The sequence below is a fragment of the Glycine max genome, chromosome 2 (genome assembly GCF_000004515.6).
Source record: "Glycine max cultivar Williams 82 chromosome 2, Glycine_max_v4.0, whole genome shotgun sequence".
Taxonomy (NCBI): domain Eukaryota; kingdom Viridiplantae; phylum Streptophyta; class Magnoliopsida; order Fabales; family Fabaceae; genus Glycine; species Glycine max.
The window spans coordinates 27,557,374-27,575,188 of NC_016089.4; the positions used below are offsets into that span (position 1 = coordinate 27,557,374).

At 35.8% G+C, this 17,815-nt stretch overlaps 2 pseudogenes; one reads left to right on the forward strand and one right to left on the reverse strand.

Annotated features, from left to right (window-relative positions):
* Nucleotides 1-13,481: 13,481 nt before the first annotated feature.
* On the reverse strand, nt 13,482-15,030 carry LOC100800552 (berberine bridge enzyme-like 8; annotated as a pseudogene).
* Nucleotides 15,031-15,109: 79 nt separating this feature from the next.
* Nucleotides 15,110-15,889, forward strand: LOC100799490 (transcription factor DIVARICATA-like; annotated as a pseudogene).
* The last annotated feature ends 1,926 nt before the right edge of the window (nt 15,890-17,815 follow it).

Genomic DNA, 17,815 nt, shown 5'->3' on the forward strand with positions numbered 1-17,815 from the left:
TAATACATGTATATCCGCCTCAATCAGGGGTGAGTATTGTGATTCCATTTGGGAAAACTCAATTTTTATGGCATCCTTCAACTCTTGTTTCAGTTTCTCCAGACTACGCTTGTTTTCTTCTTCAATCTCATTCCAGATTTCTTTCTTGAGGTTTCCAATTATCTCATTCCTCCACTCTTCCTTAAGGCTTCCAATTATGTCAGCCAACTATTTTTGGGTGATTGATGTAGAGGAACTGTTGGAGCCACGTGATGCCCTCGCATAATATTAACTGATTGTCATACTAGACCTCGCTACATGAACACGATCTGGATGCTCCGGTCGTCCAATGGCAGTATTGAGTATGTCATCACGACCATAGGGAACAAAACTGCCCTGTGTCGTCTGCTCTTGTAATGATTCCTATAACAAGCACGACATATTCAACATCAAATGAGGTGGTTATTATAAAACACAAAAATTAGATTCAAATTATATGACAACCATCAACTCAAAATTCTATCTGGTATTTCTTGTGCCACCTGAGATGTCATCTGCCCATATCGCTTTGTGCGAGCCATTTTCCACTTCACATGTCTTTCAATGGGAGATTGATGGTCCTCAAGCAATGGTCTATTCTCGGTTAGCATTGCCTCTTCTTGTTGTTTCTTTCTTTTCTTGTTTATTAGTTTTTTTTTCTCAAGCAAATCATAACCCCCACGAGACAATATGTGGGGGCAGACATTGTTTTTCTGAATTTGCTGTGCCTTTTCCCCGATTTCCTGTAGTACACCATATAGTATTTCCATGTAATTAAATGAAACAAAATCATATATTTCTATAAAGTATTTAAATTAAACTAACAAACATCTAACTTGCCAGGTAGAGGTCTTACGACTCATAGCAAATTCATCCTAAGTTTGTTGATCCATACCATATTTTACAGAAGGATCTTCTTTTTGTTCCTCGTCAGTGTCAGCATAGACAAATTTAGTGGTTAGTGAAGACTTAAATTGCCTCCATCTAGAGGCCACTGTGGACATCACCTTTTTCTTGATATTTGAGGCTTCTGGGATATCAAATTTGGCCTGCATAACATATTCAACAATTAGCATTTAGTACCAGTCAACATTTTAAACCATTAATAACAAGAAATTAAATACATGTCACTGTTAAGTTTACTTACCAAAATGTCATCCCATTCTAGGTCCTTCATAGATTCCAACACATCTTTCCAATTGCTATGTACAATAAGAATCTTTTCTTTAGCTACGACCCTTAAATAGCTATGGAACTTTTGTTTTTGTGGGCCTGATCCTCTTCCAGTTGCAGGATTGACATTAACCATTGGTCTAGGCTAATCTAAGGTTCTTAAAGTCAACCTTCTCAGTCGTGTGGATTGCCTAGTCTTCTTAGGCATAGCCTCCGAATGACCATCTGAATATGGCCGGGATGTTGGCGGTGTTCCCATGACCCTGTGCTAATAAAAAAAATTCATTAATGTCCGTCGATTAAAAATAGCATATATGAAAGAAATTGTAAATATGCTCATTACATAAATTGGTAACAAATAACATAATATGATAAACATTACATTGACACAATGCAGTTATGTAGGAATGTTCTCCCATAAACCTTTATCATGATCATTACGAATCACATGTACATCATCGACCTCGTCATGCTGAATTATGCAAGGCATTTTAGTGGAAAAAGTAGGCGTATCACAAATATCAAGTGTGGAATCATCATTCTGATCCCTACTACCAATTGGTCTTCCTTGTAGAACAACTTATAATCTTGAATCACACAGATCTTGGACATAAAACACTTGTCTTGCTTGTTCTGCCATAATGAAAGGTTCATCCTTATAGGCCACCTTATTAAGGTCTACTAAAGTAAATCCCATTTGATCTCGATGAACACTTGTATTTCCATTAACCCACTGACATTTAAATACAGCCACTATGAATTGGTTATAATCAAGCTCCCAGATTTCTTCAATGACTCCAAAGTAAGGCATTGAGGTTTGAATTGGGTTGTTATCTGATGCACTAGAAAAGTGTTCAGAATCAGCCTCTAGAATTACCCCACTATTCTACACACTACTTTTATCATCTTGTGACTTTGTATAGAAAGAATAATTGTTGATATCATATCCCTTCCCAGTAAGGACATTTAGATTTGGACCAACAACCAATAGTCTTAATGTTTTGGAGGCATTGTCATAATTGAAGATTGTTTCTTTAAACCAATTTATGAAGGTTCTATTATGCTCTTGCAACACTTTCATCATGTTCATTTTTGGGTGAATGTATGTCAAATATTCTTTGTGAGTACGTATGTAGGGAATGACCTCTTGTGTGATATACAAATGTGCTTGTGACACTTCCTGTCAAGTCATTGTTACAACATTGTAACCTCATGTACCCTTACCTTCTCGTGTCCGGTCATGATGAGTTTCGAGAAGCCCGACAAGTTTCACTGTTTCAATGTACTGAGAACAAAACTCAATAGCTTATTCAAAAACATACCTTTCAACAATGGAAGCTTCTGGTTGGTATAACCCTTTACCACCTTCATGTACCGTTCAACTAGATACATCCACTGTAAAAAAACCAGACCACACAACTGGATCTCCCTCACAAGATGAACAATTAAGTGAACCATTATGTCAAAAAATGATGGAGGAAAATACATCTCCAATTGACAAAGGACAATGGAAGCCTCATTCTGCAAATCATCCAATTGTCGAGGTTCAATGACTTTGCTACAGATAACATTAAACAGAAAGCACAAACGGGTTATAGCAACCCTAACTTTGATAGGCAAGATTCCGTGAATCGCAACAAGCAATAGTTGTTGCATTAAGACATGATAATCATGATACTTCAAGCCAACCAACTTGAGATCATTGAGGGCTACAATGCTCTTGATGTTTGAAAAGTATCCTTGTGAAACTTTTACATTTCACAGACATTGACAAAAACTTCTCTTCTCTGCTATTGACATTGTGTGGCATGCTGGGGCAGATATGTTCAACGACCTTGTGATATTAGATGCAACTGCTCTCGTATTCCTATGTCAACCAGGTCTTGACGACTTTTCAAACCATCATTTTTCTTGCCTTTAATGTTAAGAAGGGTACCAATTAAATTATCACAAACATTTTTCTCGACATGCATAACGTCTAGGCAATGATGCACATGTAGATCAGACCAGTATGGAAGATCAAAGAATATAGACCTTTTCTTCCATATGTTCATCTCAGATGACGTCTACTTTTGGGTCTTACCAAAGATAGTTATGATGTCCTTCACCCGATCATAAACTTCATTTCTAGCTAATGGTTGCGGCACACTTTCATTCTCCTGACTTCCATTAAGAGCTTTCTTCAATCGCTGATACGGGTGAAAAGGTTTCAAAAACCTTCGGTGTCTGGTATATACTGTCTTCTTTCCATGTTTCAGTTGGATGAAGCTTGTGTTTCTATCACAGATAGGACATGCATGATGTCCTTTGACACTATATCCACTTAAATTGCCATATGCTAGAAAGTCATTAATAGTACAAAACACCATTGAGTGTAACCTGAATGTCTCTTGCAGATGCTCATCCCACACATCAACCTTGTCTTTCCATAATTTTCTCAAGTCTTCAATCAACGGAGTAAGATACACATCAATATCATTCCCTGACTGCCTTGGACTCGCTATCATCATACATAGGATAATGTATTTTCACTTCATGCACAACGAAGGAGGGAGGTTGTAAATCATCAGCAAAACAGGCCATGAACTGTGGTTTGTGCTTAAGTTTCCAAAAGGATTCATTTTGTTTGAAGCAAGAGCAAGCCTTAGGTTCCTTGCCTCATATCCATATTGTGGATACAAACAATCAATTGTCTTCCATTGTGGAGAATCAGCCGGATGTCGGAGCAATCCATCACTTTTTCTACCATCTTCATGCCATGTAAGGTTTTTTGCATCACTTGCATTAGCGAACAATCGCTTAAACCTTGGTATTATTGGAAGGTGCCAGTAGACCTTTGCTGGACGACTATTGTTTTTGCTTGCATCATCACTGAATTCTTCATGCTGCACTTTGTATCATGATACCCCACAAGTGGGACACTTACGCATTTCTACAAACTGATTTCTATACAATATGCAATCATTAAGGCATGCATGGATCTTCTGGTACTCCATTCCCATAGGACATAAAATCTTTTTTGCCTCGTAGTGATTTTTCGGAAATGTGTTATGCTTAGGAAGCATGTTCTTCAATAACACCAACAATTCACTGAAGCTTTTATCACTCCACCCAAATCTTGCCTTCAAGTTAACTAAAGCTAACACTGCTGATAACCTTGTGAAATTTGTGCACCCCGAATACAATGGTGTCTTTGAATCACTTTCTATGTTGTCATACAAAGGGGCATGTACTTGTTCGAAACTGTCTTGTCCAAGATTACGAATCATGTCTTCTATATGATCTCCTGTGTCTTCATCAACTGGCTCAGTGCAAGAAACAGTTGGCATGTCTGGCAATTCCCATGCCATATCCATTTTGTGTAATTCTAAATGATGTCGTGACATATAAGATGTGATCTTATTTCATTTACTGAATATCATCTCCCATTCACACATTTAACACATGGACAATAAAATTTCCCCCCCAAACTTGCAGCATTATGTTCTGCAAACTGTAGGAATTGTTCAACCCCATTCTCATACTCGTCTGAAATGTGTGATGCTTTCATCCAACTTTGATCCACGTTTTGTCTTTGCTATTCAAAATCATTAAGTTATCTGTCATGCATGCTAAACTCACTTTTTTCATTAAAGGTGTGGCCCTACCCCATTCAGGAAGACATTTTTATAGTTGATTCAAACGTATAGGTAAAATCTCTTTTGTTTGATTTGACAAAATTTCTAAAGCATTTCACATTGGTCTTTAGGTACACAAGATGAAAGCAATGCAATGGTGCACAATCACCGTAGTCAAGTATGCACATCAATAACAATGTCAAATCCAGTATACCGAAATCTCTTCAAATCGTGCAAAAGAGAATTTACCTCTACGTATGAATCAACTATAAAAAAGTGTCCTCCCAAACTGTCCAAATGGACAATTCAAGACTCAATACATTGATTAATCCAAACTATCCGTATTAATTAGTGTATTGAATCTCGAACGGGAAACTAAGGTTCACTCATAATGCATGTAACTAGTAACATCAAAGAATACTAATGTATCAACAAGCATGTAATAAGCACAACATTTTCAAAAATAGATACATACCTCGAAAGATGATGACTAATGTGACATCCAGGAATTTCTACCCGGAATTTTGTAAGCGTTATATTTTAAATAATTATATATATATGTATTATTCAGTGTATATATATATATATATATATATATATATATATATATATATATATATATATATATATATATATATATATATATTCTTGGTAGAAGTATGTACATTGGGGTAAAGATACGCGGGTTAGACTAATTAGCGAAGAGTAATCCATAACTGGACAGTTATAGATTAATCCTCAATTAATTAGTCTAAAAATTATCGTTTTGCGTGCAACTTAAAATTTAACAAAACCAATCTCTGAACCACGCTCAGGGTCTCATTCTGAGCATTTTGATATATATATTGCCTACTTTCGAAAACGGGTCCCGACGGGTGCAGGGAAACGCGGGGAATTGGAACCAGAGAGGCGGCACGCAAACCGAGGCAGGAATTCAGCATTCAAAAGGTCAAAATTTTCTCTCCTTGTGGCTGAGTATGAAGTCACATCAAGAGAAAAAGGTGGACCCTTTTGTTCCACTTAAAAGAGGACATGTGGCAAGTGCCTTTTGAAAAAAAAGAAAAGAAAATCATTTTTTTAATACAAACCAAATTCTCTCTCTTCCTTCAGCAAAATTCAGAAACTTCTTCCCCTCTTTCCACGTTGCTTTTCTCTTCTTTTTTCTCCACCATTGAAGCCTCCATTAAAGCTCCAAAATTTCTCCTCATTCCTACTCCAAATTGCAAGGAGAAGTCATTTTCGGAGTCGTGAAGCACACCTCTACATTGTGGGACTTCGAATTTCAGGTATGGGTGGACTTCTTCTCACATGAAAGTCGTGGGTTTTGGGTTTTTGGGAGATATGATGGGTAGTTCTAATAGATTGATGCCTTAGGGTAGTCATTTGTGAAGGAATTTGTTGATATCATGCTAAACTTGACATGTTTGATGTGAGTAAAGCTACCCATTCTGTTTTAGGGTTTTATGATGATGCTTTGTGATATTTGTATGCTAAAATTGTTGATAGAAAACTGGTAGAGATTATGGGGAGAGTTAACTTAGGGTTAAATGTGAGAATGATAATGTTGTAGGTAGAAAAGTGTGAGATTTTGAGGGTTTGAAAAGCCAAATTTGGGGTTAGTGGAAATTGGAGTTTGAAGTGGGTTGATTCTAGTTTAAAATGTCAATTAGGACTTGTAGGAAAGCTTGGGCAGAGCAAATGAGAAAAATGAGTGACAAATGTGAAAGAGAAGAGCCATTTCTAGGGTAAATTGGGTGTTGAGAGGCCAAATTTTGAATAGGTGGAGTTTTCACCTTAAAACCAGTTTGAACAAGTCTAAATCAATGTTATAGACTTGATTGAGATGAGAGTTTACCCCAAAATTACCCAATTCTCATTTTCACTTCTCAAACCTTGAAAATCCACTAAATTGATGGGTTTTGGATACCTAGATTTTGATTTACCTTGGTCTGAAGCTTGTTTTTGGTTTAAATATGATTTATACATGATTTAGGACTTGTAGGATCCAATTTAAGCAAAATTGGATGTGGGCAAGATGGATTTCAAAATCTTCCCTATTATGCAGAAAAATGATGTTGAAGTGTGCAGCAGATTTTTGATGTGTGCAGAAAAATGCTTGTGCATTGTTGGTTATGGGAAAGGTAGTACATATTTGGTTCTAGACATTTTCTAGCAGATCCCAACGGTCAAAATGTAGATTTATATACTAGGAACCTCCAGTAAAATTTTCAAGTCGATCCAATGGTTAACAAATCGGAACAAAGAGAATGTTATTGGGATATATGAGTAAGGAAAGCTGTGATATGTGAATGTGTTTTGGGTAGAGTTTTCTGCCTCTGCCCTGTTTTCTTGGTTTAGGGTAGTTTCATGGTATTTGGAATTGAATTGCTTGGATATTGTGGAAGCTTGGAGGGGTTGATGGGGACCCGGTGCTGAGAGGAACGAGGATAAGGGCTACGTAGGAGTGCGTGAGCTCAGTTGAAAGGTGGACAACTGGGGATGGTATGTTTATGTTTGACTTGTGAAAGTGGGAGAGTTGATTTGCGCCATCGCCCGATCGCCAACTAGTACCACATATGACGGGTACCCCATAATCCACTAAGCTTGATGTGAGAAAGCGTGGAAGAGTCAGTCTTCCTACTTTTGTTTGTTGACCATAGAGTGGTACTTGGAGATATGTCGCGGGGGTCAGGAGACCTTGGGGACGTCAGGTGGGGTGCTATTGCCCAAAACCAAGCTTGACCAATCCCGACCCAACCCGGGCATAGTCGGTCAGTGAGAACCTGTGACGTACCTAAACAGGCGAGCTCCTGGCAGTCAACCAATAAAAGAACAAAGTCCACGAAGCAAGGAGGCTTGTGTGGCGGCTGGCCAACTATGTATCTTGGGTGATATCTGGAATTTAGCCTCTGGTAATCGATTACCATTCGTGGGTAATCGATTACAGGGCTTAAAAATGGAGATAGGATGTTAAATGGTCTCTGGTAATTGATTACCAATGGTGTGTAATCGATTACATAGAGTGACAGGGCACTAGTAATCGATTACCAGTTGGGTGTAATAGATTACACAGGGAGATAGGACACTGGTAATCGATTACCATTTATGTGTAATCGATTACACAGTGTAAATTTTAGTTTCCAATGTGCAGAAGCTGTGTAATTCGTGTTTAGGCACTGGTAATCGATTACATACTTTGGTAATCGATTACCAGAGAGGAAATCCCTTGAGAGAGACCTTTTGACTATACGTAGCGGCTATGGGACGCATTGTATTGTTACCTGTAGTTAGATTTCTTGTGAAAGAGTCTACCCTCTTCCTTTTTATCTCTTGTAGATCTCAATGGCAGCGCAGTTGATCCATGATCGTGTTGTGATGGAGTGCCTAGAGGGTGTTTGGGAGACCCTCGAAGGCAATGAGAGGTGCCGATTTCGTGGCACGATTCGACTCACTGCTACTTCATTAGTACATCCAGAGGAACCCGCACGTACACTTCAGCAGCCTGTGGAGTGGATACTACCTACACCTACTCCATATCGACTAGTGGAGCCAGTTCAAGTGATAGAGGTGTCATCCTCTGAAGAAGATCCTGAAGAGGACCTAGAAGAGTTACCTCCCAAACCTACTGTGGATGACCTTGACTTACCTGAGGATGATGAAGACCCACTCCCTGATGTTGATTTTCCAGAGGATGTTTTGTCAGCATCTGAGGCAGACTCTACAGAGGAGAGTGGCCCTGGAGGGACAGCAAATAGTGACGACTCTTCATCATAGCAGACGACTCCTTAGACTAGGCATACATACTTTTTGTGGGTGGGTGTATCTAGTTCAGACTACTAGGTTTACTCTTTTGATTTTTGGGTGGGTAGACCTATTGTATAGAAATTTTTGATGGTTGTATATATCGTGGCTGAAGCCACCACAGTTGTTACCTTTGCTCTGGATGTCACTATGTTATTTTGCAAACTCCCATATTTTGGACAGTTTTAGATGATGAATGTAATTATGTTTAATCTTGTTATTTGAAAAGGAAGTGTTAACAAATTTTATTTGAAAAGAGTTTACCGACCGCATCTTATTTTTTTTCACGTGACGACCTAAAATGATGGCTGGTATATTTTTCTTTTTGAAAGAGCAAAATAGTTTAGAGGTTATGAGTGATCAGAAAGAAATGACTCCGAATAGAGTTGTGAACTGGCCATTCAGGACTCTATAGTGATAATTTTCCTTCTGAATTTAATTACTGTGAAAAAGAGAGGGAAAAGAAAAAGAAAAAAAAAATCCCATGGTTTTCTGCTATTTAATTTATTACTATTAAACCAGTCATTATTTAGGGACGCCACAACTAACAACCACAACGAGTGCAGATGCAGTAAAATGGTACACAAAAATATGTAGTTCTAAAGAGGAGATATAATCCGTAGCATGAATGGAGGAAAGAATCAAAACAAGAAGTAAAACAATACAAAGGTAGGCCAAATTTAAGCTATTAAGGCGTATTTAAATCATTGAAAAGCATGCAAGCCGACTATGTTGATAAATTTATATCCAAAGGTCAACTTAGTAAGATTCTTTTATTCCTGTCTAAAATTCAACTCTACAAAGTAGGCATCAAATTTTGTTAGTCTTCAAGTAAACCAAATGTATGTAAATTTTGGTGACCTTAACAAATTAAAGATGAAAAATTTTCATTCCAATTATAAAGGGAAACCAAATGTATGTAATTTTTTTTTATATATATCAATCACAACACAAGGGATATCACATACCCTTTTTTTTTAATTAAGGAATAAACACAAAACTTGCTAATTTATTACGGACCTAAAACATATTTTAGCCTTTTTTAAGATATATATCACAATACAACGGATATCTCATACAGTCTTGATACTTGGAAATTTTATTTTGTAACTATTTTAGATTTGATGTAAATAGGAAATCTAGGCAATTTTGCCTCTTATCATAGTTGCAACAATCTGTAAAAAAACACTAGCCCTTTTGGAGTTATGGATGTTTGTAATAACAAAGGGATGGCATATGCCTCTTTTTCCATGACAGTAAGATGATCTAACCTAGCACATTGGTTATTGACTACGTTCATCATATAGAAAACCTGACAACCGTGAATTAAGATTTTCCAATTTCTATTTTTGGTTTACCAGGTAGGACACATCTACATTTGAACTTTTGTGTACAACATTATCTACCTATATTCATGCCATGCCACATGTTTAATGTCAGCAAGGTTGATGATTCCAAAGTAGGTCCAGTGTCAGCAATAGAAATAGATGTTCAAAACCATTCAGCTGGACCACTAGTTACTATAGAGGATGTTTCACAGACCAACAATCATGTGAGTCAATTTGGAAGTGAATGTACATTGCCTGGTGGAAGAGATATGATGAGTCTGTGTTCTCATATATTTGGAAATTGAATGTGGATACATTATGTGCACTTGTACTTCAAGTATGATAGTGTTGTTTGCACTCTTTCACCACTGATGTCTAACACAATTTTGTTAATATCACTTCTTTGTTCAGTTTAACCATATCAGTACAAGATTTCTATCTCATGATTTGCTGAATCACTAGGTTCTCTCTATGCCCTAGTGATTCTTGATACTGCTTTTGCGCATTCGCTTGCATTTGATCCCTTCCAGAGTTATATTTTTCTAGTCAATAAGCTGGGAAAGGGGGAAAAAATAAAGTGCCTTGATTAAGTTTTCCTTTGAGTTGGATTAGTTTAAGAGGAATAGGCTACACTCAAATGAGTCCATAGTGTATTTTAGGATTTGCTTGCATTTGATCCCTAGTGATTCTTGATACCGCTTTTGCGCATTCGCTTGCATTTGATCCCCTCTAGAGTTATATTTTTTCTAGTCAATAAGCTGGGTAAGGGGGAAAAAATGAAGCGCCTTGATTAAGGTTTCCTTTGAGTTGGATTAGTTTAAGAGGAATAGGCTACACTAAAATGATTCCACAGTGCATTTCAGGATTTGAACACACATGACTTGCATGACAAATAGCTCCATCAACCAAGTTGTGTTAAGGTGGCATTGTTGAACAAGTTTTAAATAGAGAGAAATACAATTGGAAATGGAACTGCATAGCATCAAGGACATGCCACCATGTTTTGAAATTGACAAGTAACATAATCCCAAAGCAAGAAATAACTTGAGACTCGGTAAGATAATGTCATATGTTTATGAAAACATCAATCTTTCCAGTAGACATATGGCTGCAGAGTATGAAGCGGGAAAAGTCAACAACGACAGAGTATGTTTAGTAACCTAATCTAAGATTCTACTGTCATGGAATTAATCTATACCAATATCTGTTAGCATTTTAATGTTTTAAATTACATAGACACACTGTCGTAGGGATAGTTTTGTCGTTTCACCCCTAAATTTATAAAATGGTAGTGTAGATAGCAAAAGTGGAAATTTGAATAGTAGTTCTACGGGCTGAATAGGTTTGCTAATTTTAGTGCCAGCATTTTAGTGAGTCAGCCTGGCTCATCGACCAAGGCCAAATTGGTCTGCCTTATTTTGGGCCTTTACTTTAACAATCTAGTATGGCATGCTGACCCATTAGACCAGCCCAAAAAAACAACTCTATATTTGATGTATACTCAAGTATAGTTTATTGTTCTTAATTCTCTCATGTCTTTGACAGCTCTATATATTGATAGTTGTATATTGGACCAGCCCAAATTTAGGTTTCTACTTTTCTTGCTTTGTAGGCTAGTGTTCTTAATTCTCTCATCTGTTTGGTTGCTGTCCAGATTGCATTGCAAATCTTAACACCTCTAACATGATAAAATCTGTTGGTCTGTACCATTAATGTATATCATTTGAGCTAGAGTATAAAAAATGAAATTAAAATAATTCGCATTAATGATACTATATAGAAGAGGTTTCTCATGTTTTAAAGACAAAATAGGTCTATCAACCTACAAAGAGATGCAACCAGATTAGTAAACTTTGTTACACTTCAGCTAGTCTAGTTTTTCTATCCAAAATACAATCATTTTGTGTTTATAAAAAAATGTGGAAGAGTGATGTCATAAACAAGAGCATTAAAATTACCTGATGAAAACGAAAAGCAAAACGAACTCCTTGTAGGATAAAAAACTCTTAGCTTGGTTTCTTCTCAGGGTCCACATCATATTCCAAGTTTAGTTGCAATGGGTTTCATATACTTGTTTGAAAGTAGCATAGAGGAAATTTTGATCTACAATAGGAGAGTACTTATAAGTATGTTTCTACAGTAAATATTTCATAGCTAAAAACTAAATCAGGCATAAACGCAATGTCATAACAACAAACAAATGCATAACAGTGAATACAATTGCTTTGATGTGGTCTATATTTTTGTGCCTCTCAAATCTTTGCTCAAATTTCCCACTATGAAAATCTAACAAACTAGCTAGTATATTCATATTATTTTTCATTTAACAATTTCAAAACATAAATCACATAAAAATGTATATAATTGAGTTTATGTCACGGTATTTCATCATGTTAATGCATTAAAACATATAAACTAATTCTATAAATCTACAAATGATGCAAATTTGTCGATTGTCTTACATAAATCAAACTTAAATAGTGGGTTAACTAGAAACACATCATTTTTTTCTCTTCTTTTAATGCAAAGACATCACAATAAGAAAAGTGATCCCAGCTAAATTGATACCACAAACTCTATCAATAATTTGCAAATCAAGCCATAAAAATTAAAGTTATAATAAAGAGGTTAAAAAACCATAGCTAGTGAGTGACACTAACAAAGTCACATTTAAATGTACAAAAAGTTAAGGTTCCATTTTTAATTGAATAATATTTCATATAAAAAGCTGACGGTATGTCCTTAAAAGAAGAGAAAAAGAGACCTTTCTTGCTAAAGTCACAATTGATAGAATTTGTCAGTTATGTTACTTTTTTTCTTCTCAAAATGCATCTAAGTAGCTGCATATAACTGATACAATTTGTCAATGATGAAGTAAGTAATTTATTAATTATTTATTTTCCTGAAAAATGCACAGAACCAATAGTGGCCATTATACAGTAAAAGAGACCTTTCTTGCTAAAGTTGCAGACATAGTCCCCAAAATCACATTATATCTAAAAAATGAGTTTATGATTTTTTGCAATTCTAGAAATTAGAAGTTTGTCTACAAGAACATTCATGCCTTTTGGGTTCTAGCCAATAGCTTTTTCCTTTGCATCATACTTAAAGAATAAATTTCAACACCACAGTAATGATTTAGATTACCTTAAATCATTAGCAAAAACAAAGGCGTGTGAATTTCATCAATGCAGAACACATCTAATTCCTTTCAAGAGTAACTTAAAGTAGCTTCGGTGTCTTTTTTATATTTGACGTAAAAATCCTCAAATACATGAGTTTGGAAGTGTCCAAACATGCACTAAATCTATAACTATTTTAGTAGTATTACACTTTCCTGATATTACCATAGACATAAAATAATTAAACAACGAAAAGAAACTGAAGCCTGAAGCATATAGAGCACCTCAAGTTCTTTCTCACTCTATATCTTTTCAAAATTTTTATTCTTGCGTGTAACTTTCATTAACACTTCATACATTTATAGCAGTGAGTAAGAACTAATAAGTGTTAATTAATTGTTTAGAGTAAAGAGTACCAATTATTACTCTAATAATTTGTGATATGATAGCATAGGGATGCTTTGTTCTACGATAAAGAAATTATCAGGATCAACCTTGGTCCTTATTTGAACCAACCTATTGAAGTTATCCTTGAAATACTTCACTCCATAAACTTTCCCTTTAGCATAGCTATTTTTACCATTGCAGTTATTACTTCATAAGTGAAGGTCCCTATAATTAAAGAAAGCCCCTCTAGGATTCTTGGAGACAAAATGAGTCATGTACTTGTGAAGTTTTCTTGTCAAGTTTATGTAGTGATTTGCTACCTCTTTCCCTGGCTTATTCCAATTCGCTAGGTATTGGATCTTCCATAGGTTCCCAGCTCGATGAGGAAAATGAGATGTTGTTGAAGGAATCTTAGCCATTCTTCCACCATAAGGATTGAAATTCAATGATGTATCCACCAACTCAATCATCTTCCTCCAAATCCCTTCCAAACCCTCTTTGGAAATTGATTTCTTTACATAATGATATTTCCTTTTCAAGTAGTTGACTGACTGTGGTTGTCTATTAAGAAAAACCTCAACCAAAGCTGTGATGTTGGTGTTTTTTGAAAACAACACTGAACCAAGCCAGCTTGTTTCGATGCAATCGGATTGCTTCAAACCCAATTGAGAAAACTTGTCATTTAAGAGAGAAACAAGGCTTTTGGAGTCACCAAGGAATAGAGCTACGAAGGTTTCTCGTATAGTCTTTATTCCATTTTGTGTAACGTTCAACACAAGTGTAATGAAAAGGTTGTTGTTGATGGTTGGTGCAAAATGATGCCAATTATAAACTATGTCAGTGGAATTTTGCTCCAGCGTTTTCAGAACTCGGAAAACAATGACTGTTTTGGGAACTCAAACTAGTTTTATTTTGTAGGCAAGAACCACACCAAAACTAGCTTCACCACCACCTGTGATGGCCCAAAAGAGATCTTCACCCATTGATTTTCTATCAAACAATTTACCTTCAACATCAACCATTAGTGCATCAACAACATTATCCACTCAGAGACCATATTTTCTCATCATGTTGCCATAGCCACCACCACTTATGTGTCCTCCTACCCCAACAGTGGATCAAACCCCTACTTGAAAAGCATGAATTTTACTCTTCTCATCAATTATGTAATAAACTTCACCAAGCGTTGCACCGGTTTCGACCCACGCAGTCTCAGTTTTCATGTCAATCTGAATGGATCGAAGATTGAACATGTCAAGGATGAAGAGTGGCTGGCTGTGAAGCCACATAAGACAACCCTTCATAGTCATGGCCACCATTTCGATTTTTCATCAGAAATTTTTTGTTTTTTGCACAAACAATGGTTGCTTGCACATGGGAAACATGAAATGGGGTCACTATAAGGAATGGCTTCCAGGTTGTGGAGGTGTTGAAACGAAGGTTTCTGATGTAGGCTTCCAAGACTAAAGAGAATGAGGTGTTGTTTGGTGTGAAAATTGTTGATGTTATGGGGTAAGAGGGCTCTGAGTTGAAAATAAAGAATTTACATAATGATTTATTACAGCACAACAACATCAACTTCATCACTTTTTTTTAGGTGGTTCCTGTCTTTGTTAAAAAAAAGAATTTATTAGCAATTTTGTGTAAATTCATTTGTTGAAGCATGGTCACTTGCTTTTCAACTTGCACTTAATTGCTCTTTCCTATAATTATTAAGTTTTTGTGCTGAATTGGTTTGTTGATTGTTATTTCTTCTCTTTTCCCTATTACTCACACAAGGAAAAAGGGAGAAAGAACAATTTTTTTTAACAAGTCTTTCTCTACCCTCAGTTGCTCTAAAAAACTCTTGACTCTTTCTTTTGTTTCCTAATTCGGTTAACACTTATCAGTTATCACATTCATTGTGTTCTTTACTTCTAGATTTGGAGTTTGAACTTCCTTTGATGTTCCATGTAGATTGTTTCTATTGGGTTTGAAGAAGTATGAGAAAGGTGATTAGAGAAATATGTGTCGCAATTTTGTTATTACAAGAACTCCAACACAGGTTGCTAGTCATGATCAGAAGTACTTCATAAGGCAGCTTTCAGGAGGCAAAGACAAAACCAGTGCTAGCATACATGTTATAACAACAATGAATCTCACAGAAACCATAACAACTTTTTCAGAAGACACCGATAGATTCACTTCACCACATGTGCTCTCACGACAACAACAACCAAATTCTACTCCTACTACACCAAGAACTCGTTTTCAGTGGAGTAGTCAGTCTAACACAGGAGTAGCTATGACTCTCAACCCTGGTCAAGAAAGAGTCTTCATGTCTCATTATGGTGCTAACTCCTTTCGAGTTAAAATTGAGGGTCAGAATCTTCATAAGTCTTCTTACTTGGGACCTCAGACACATAACATGGTTTTCCAAATGCAACAACCCTCTCAACACTAGTTCCATGCATTAGAACTTGTTGTAGTGAATTATTAATGGGTAGAAGTAGAACCAGAATCTTCTATCCATTTCAATAAGTACAATGCTTGGGTTGAGCTTTTTCCCCAACTTCTTATGTGAATATCCTATATTGTTGGTTAGCTTTTATGAACTTGAAGGAAGGTACATACATTTGTTTCTTCTACAAATAAAAACTTCCTCAAAGGAGTGGCAAGCAACCAATTCCCCAATGTTGGTTTTGGTTGGTTTTTCTATGTTGTCTAAGAATAATGGATTTCAAGCCCCGTGTATAATTAATGAAATGTTTCAACTTAGAGGCAAAGAGGCACTTCAAATAGTATGGGTTAGTAAAATTTAACTTATCATAAGGAAAATAGATTGGCCTTAGAGGGAATATGAAATGAAATGTATAATGTGATGATAAAAGATAAAGTAAAAATCAAATGCTTAGGGTGTTTGAGGTTAAGATTTAATGATTCCGGTAGTATTCAAGAAAGTTGAGGGAAAAAAAAGAAAATGAGAAAAGAAATATCTTTATGCATAATATTTTCAAATGTAAGCGAATATATTTTTTGCTCGTAAATTATACCAATAATCTTATCCAGCAAAATCTAAATTAATTTTTGCAAATGTAAAATATAATCTAGCTCATTATGCTTTATGCTCTATTAGTTTAGTGGTAAGGTTAGAATAAATGCATGATTTCGTGGTTGTTTAAATAAAAAGATCAAATATAATGCATTCTCAAGTTGTTTACTGGATATAAAAAAATCTTATTTATTTTAAAAGTTTAACAGACTTCAACTATTACCCTAACTACCTTGAAAGAGAATTGATTATCAAACCCTGATCATATATTAACATTAGATAAGATCCCCATAGGATCAATAAATAAATCTAAATCTCCTAGTCTCAAACAAATTAAGTGTAGCAGAGGTGCCTTTTGTTATGTTTTGTTTACAATTCATATTATCCCACAACAAACCATAAATCCTAAATCATTAAACAGCTTTTTTTCAGTTTAACCAACACAATCACACACCCTCAGCCTCTTTGTTTCTTTGTCTATGCCGCTACTTATTTTATTTTATCTCTTGGTGTGAAAATTCACTCAAATCCATGAAACCATTCATGTCCACCGTGAACAACAACAACAACCTCAATGATTCAAAAAACTTATGTGACACCCTCTACCCCGACATATATATAAATAAACAAAATATATAAAAATATCGGTAACCGAATTCACACGGGTAAAAGGTTCACATTCACTTCACTATTATCAATTAAAACTTATTAAAAAATATTCGGCTCAAAATAAGGCCGTCAAAATTTATATAGATATTTTGTTAAATCAGTGAAATAAAATAAAATAGACTAACATCATGCAATTAATATAAAAACTTATGTCCCACTATCACATCCTATCAGAGCGTTGTGTCTCGACGTCCTTCAGCACAATGTTCCTTAAAGAAATTCACCTAGTCATCTGCTCCCCCGAACACAAAGTTCAAGATCATCACAGGATCCAAACACAAACAATACACGGGGAGTGAGTTATCACATTCCTAACTAATAGAGAAACAAGACAACTAGATATGCATATCATATAAATCAAATAAAACTTACTTACACGTAATTCACGTAATTTCACCACTTTGTCATTCACAGTTCACTTTTCATCCATCAATCACACTTTTCAATCATCAATCACATTACACAAGAATCACACGCTCTGATCAAGACATAATAATACATCAATTTCATAATAAACAATTAGCAAGTGCATGAGACAGTTATGCTAAGACTCAAGTCTATATGCAATGTGGTACCATGTCAGTGAAAAACCACCCTGGGGCGCTTAGGAGTACATAACAAGACACACCACACAATGGGTTTGTCAGGTCACTCTCACTAAGTAAGATC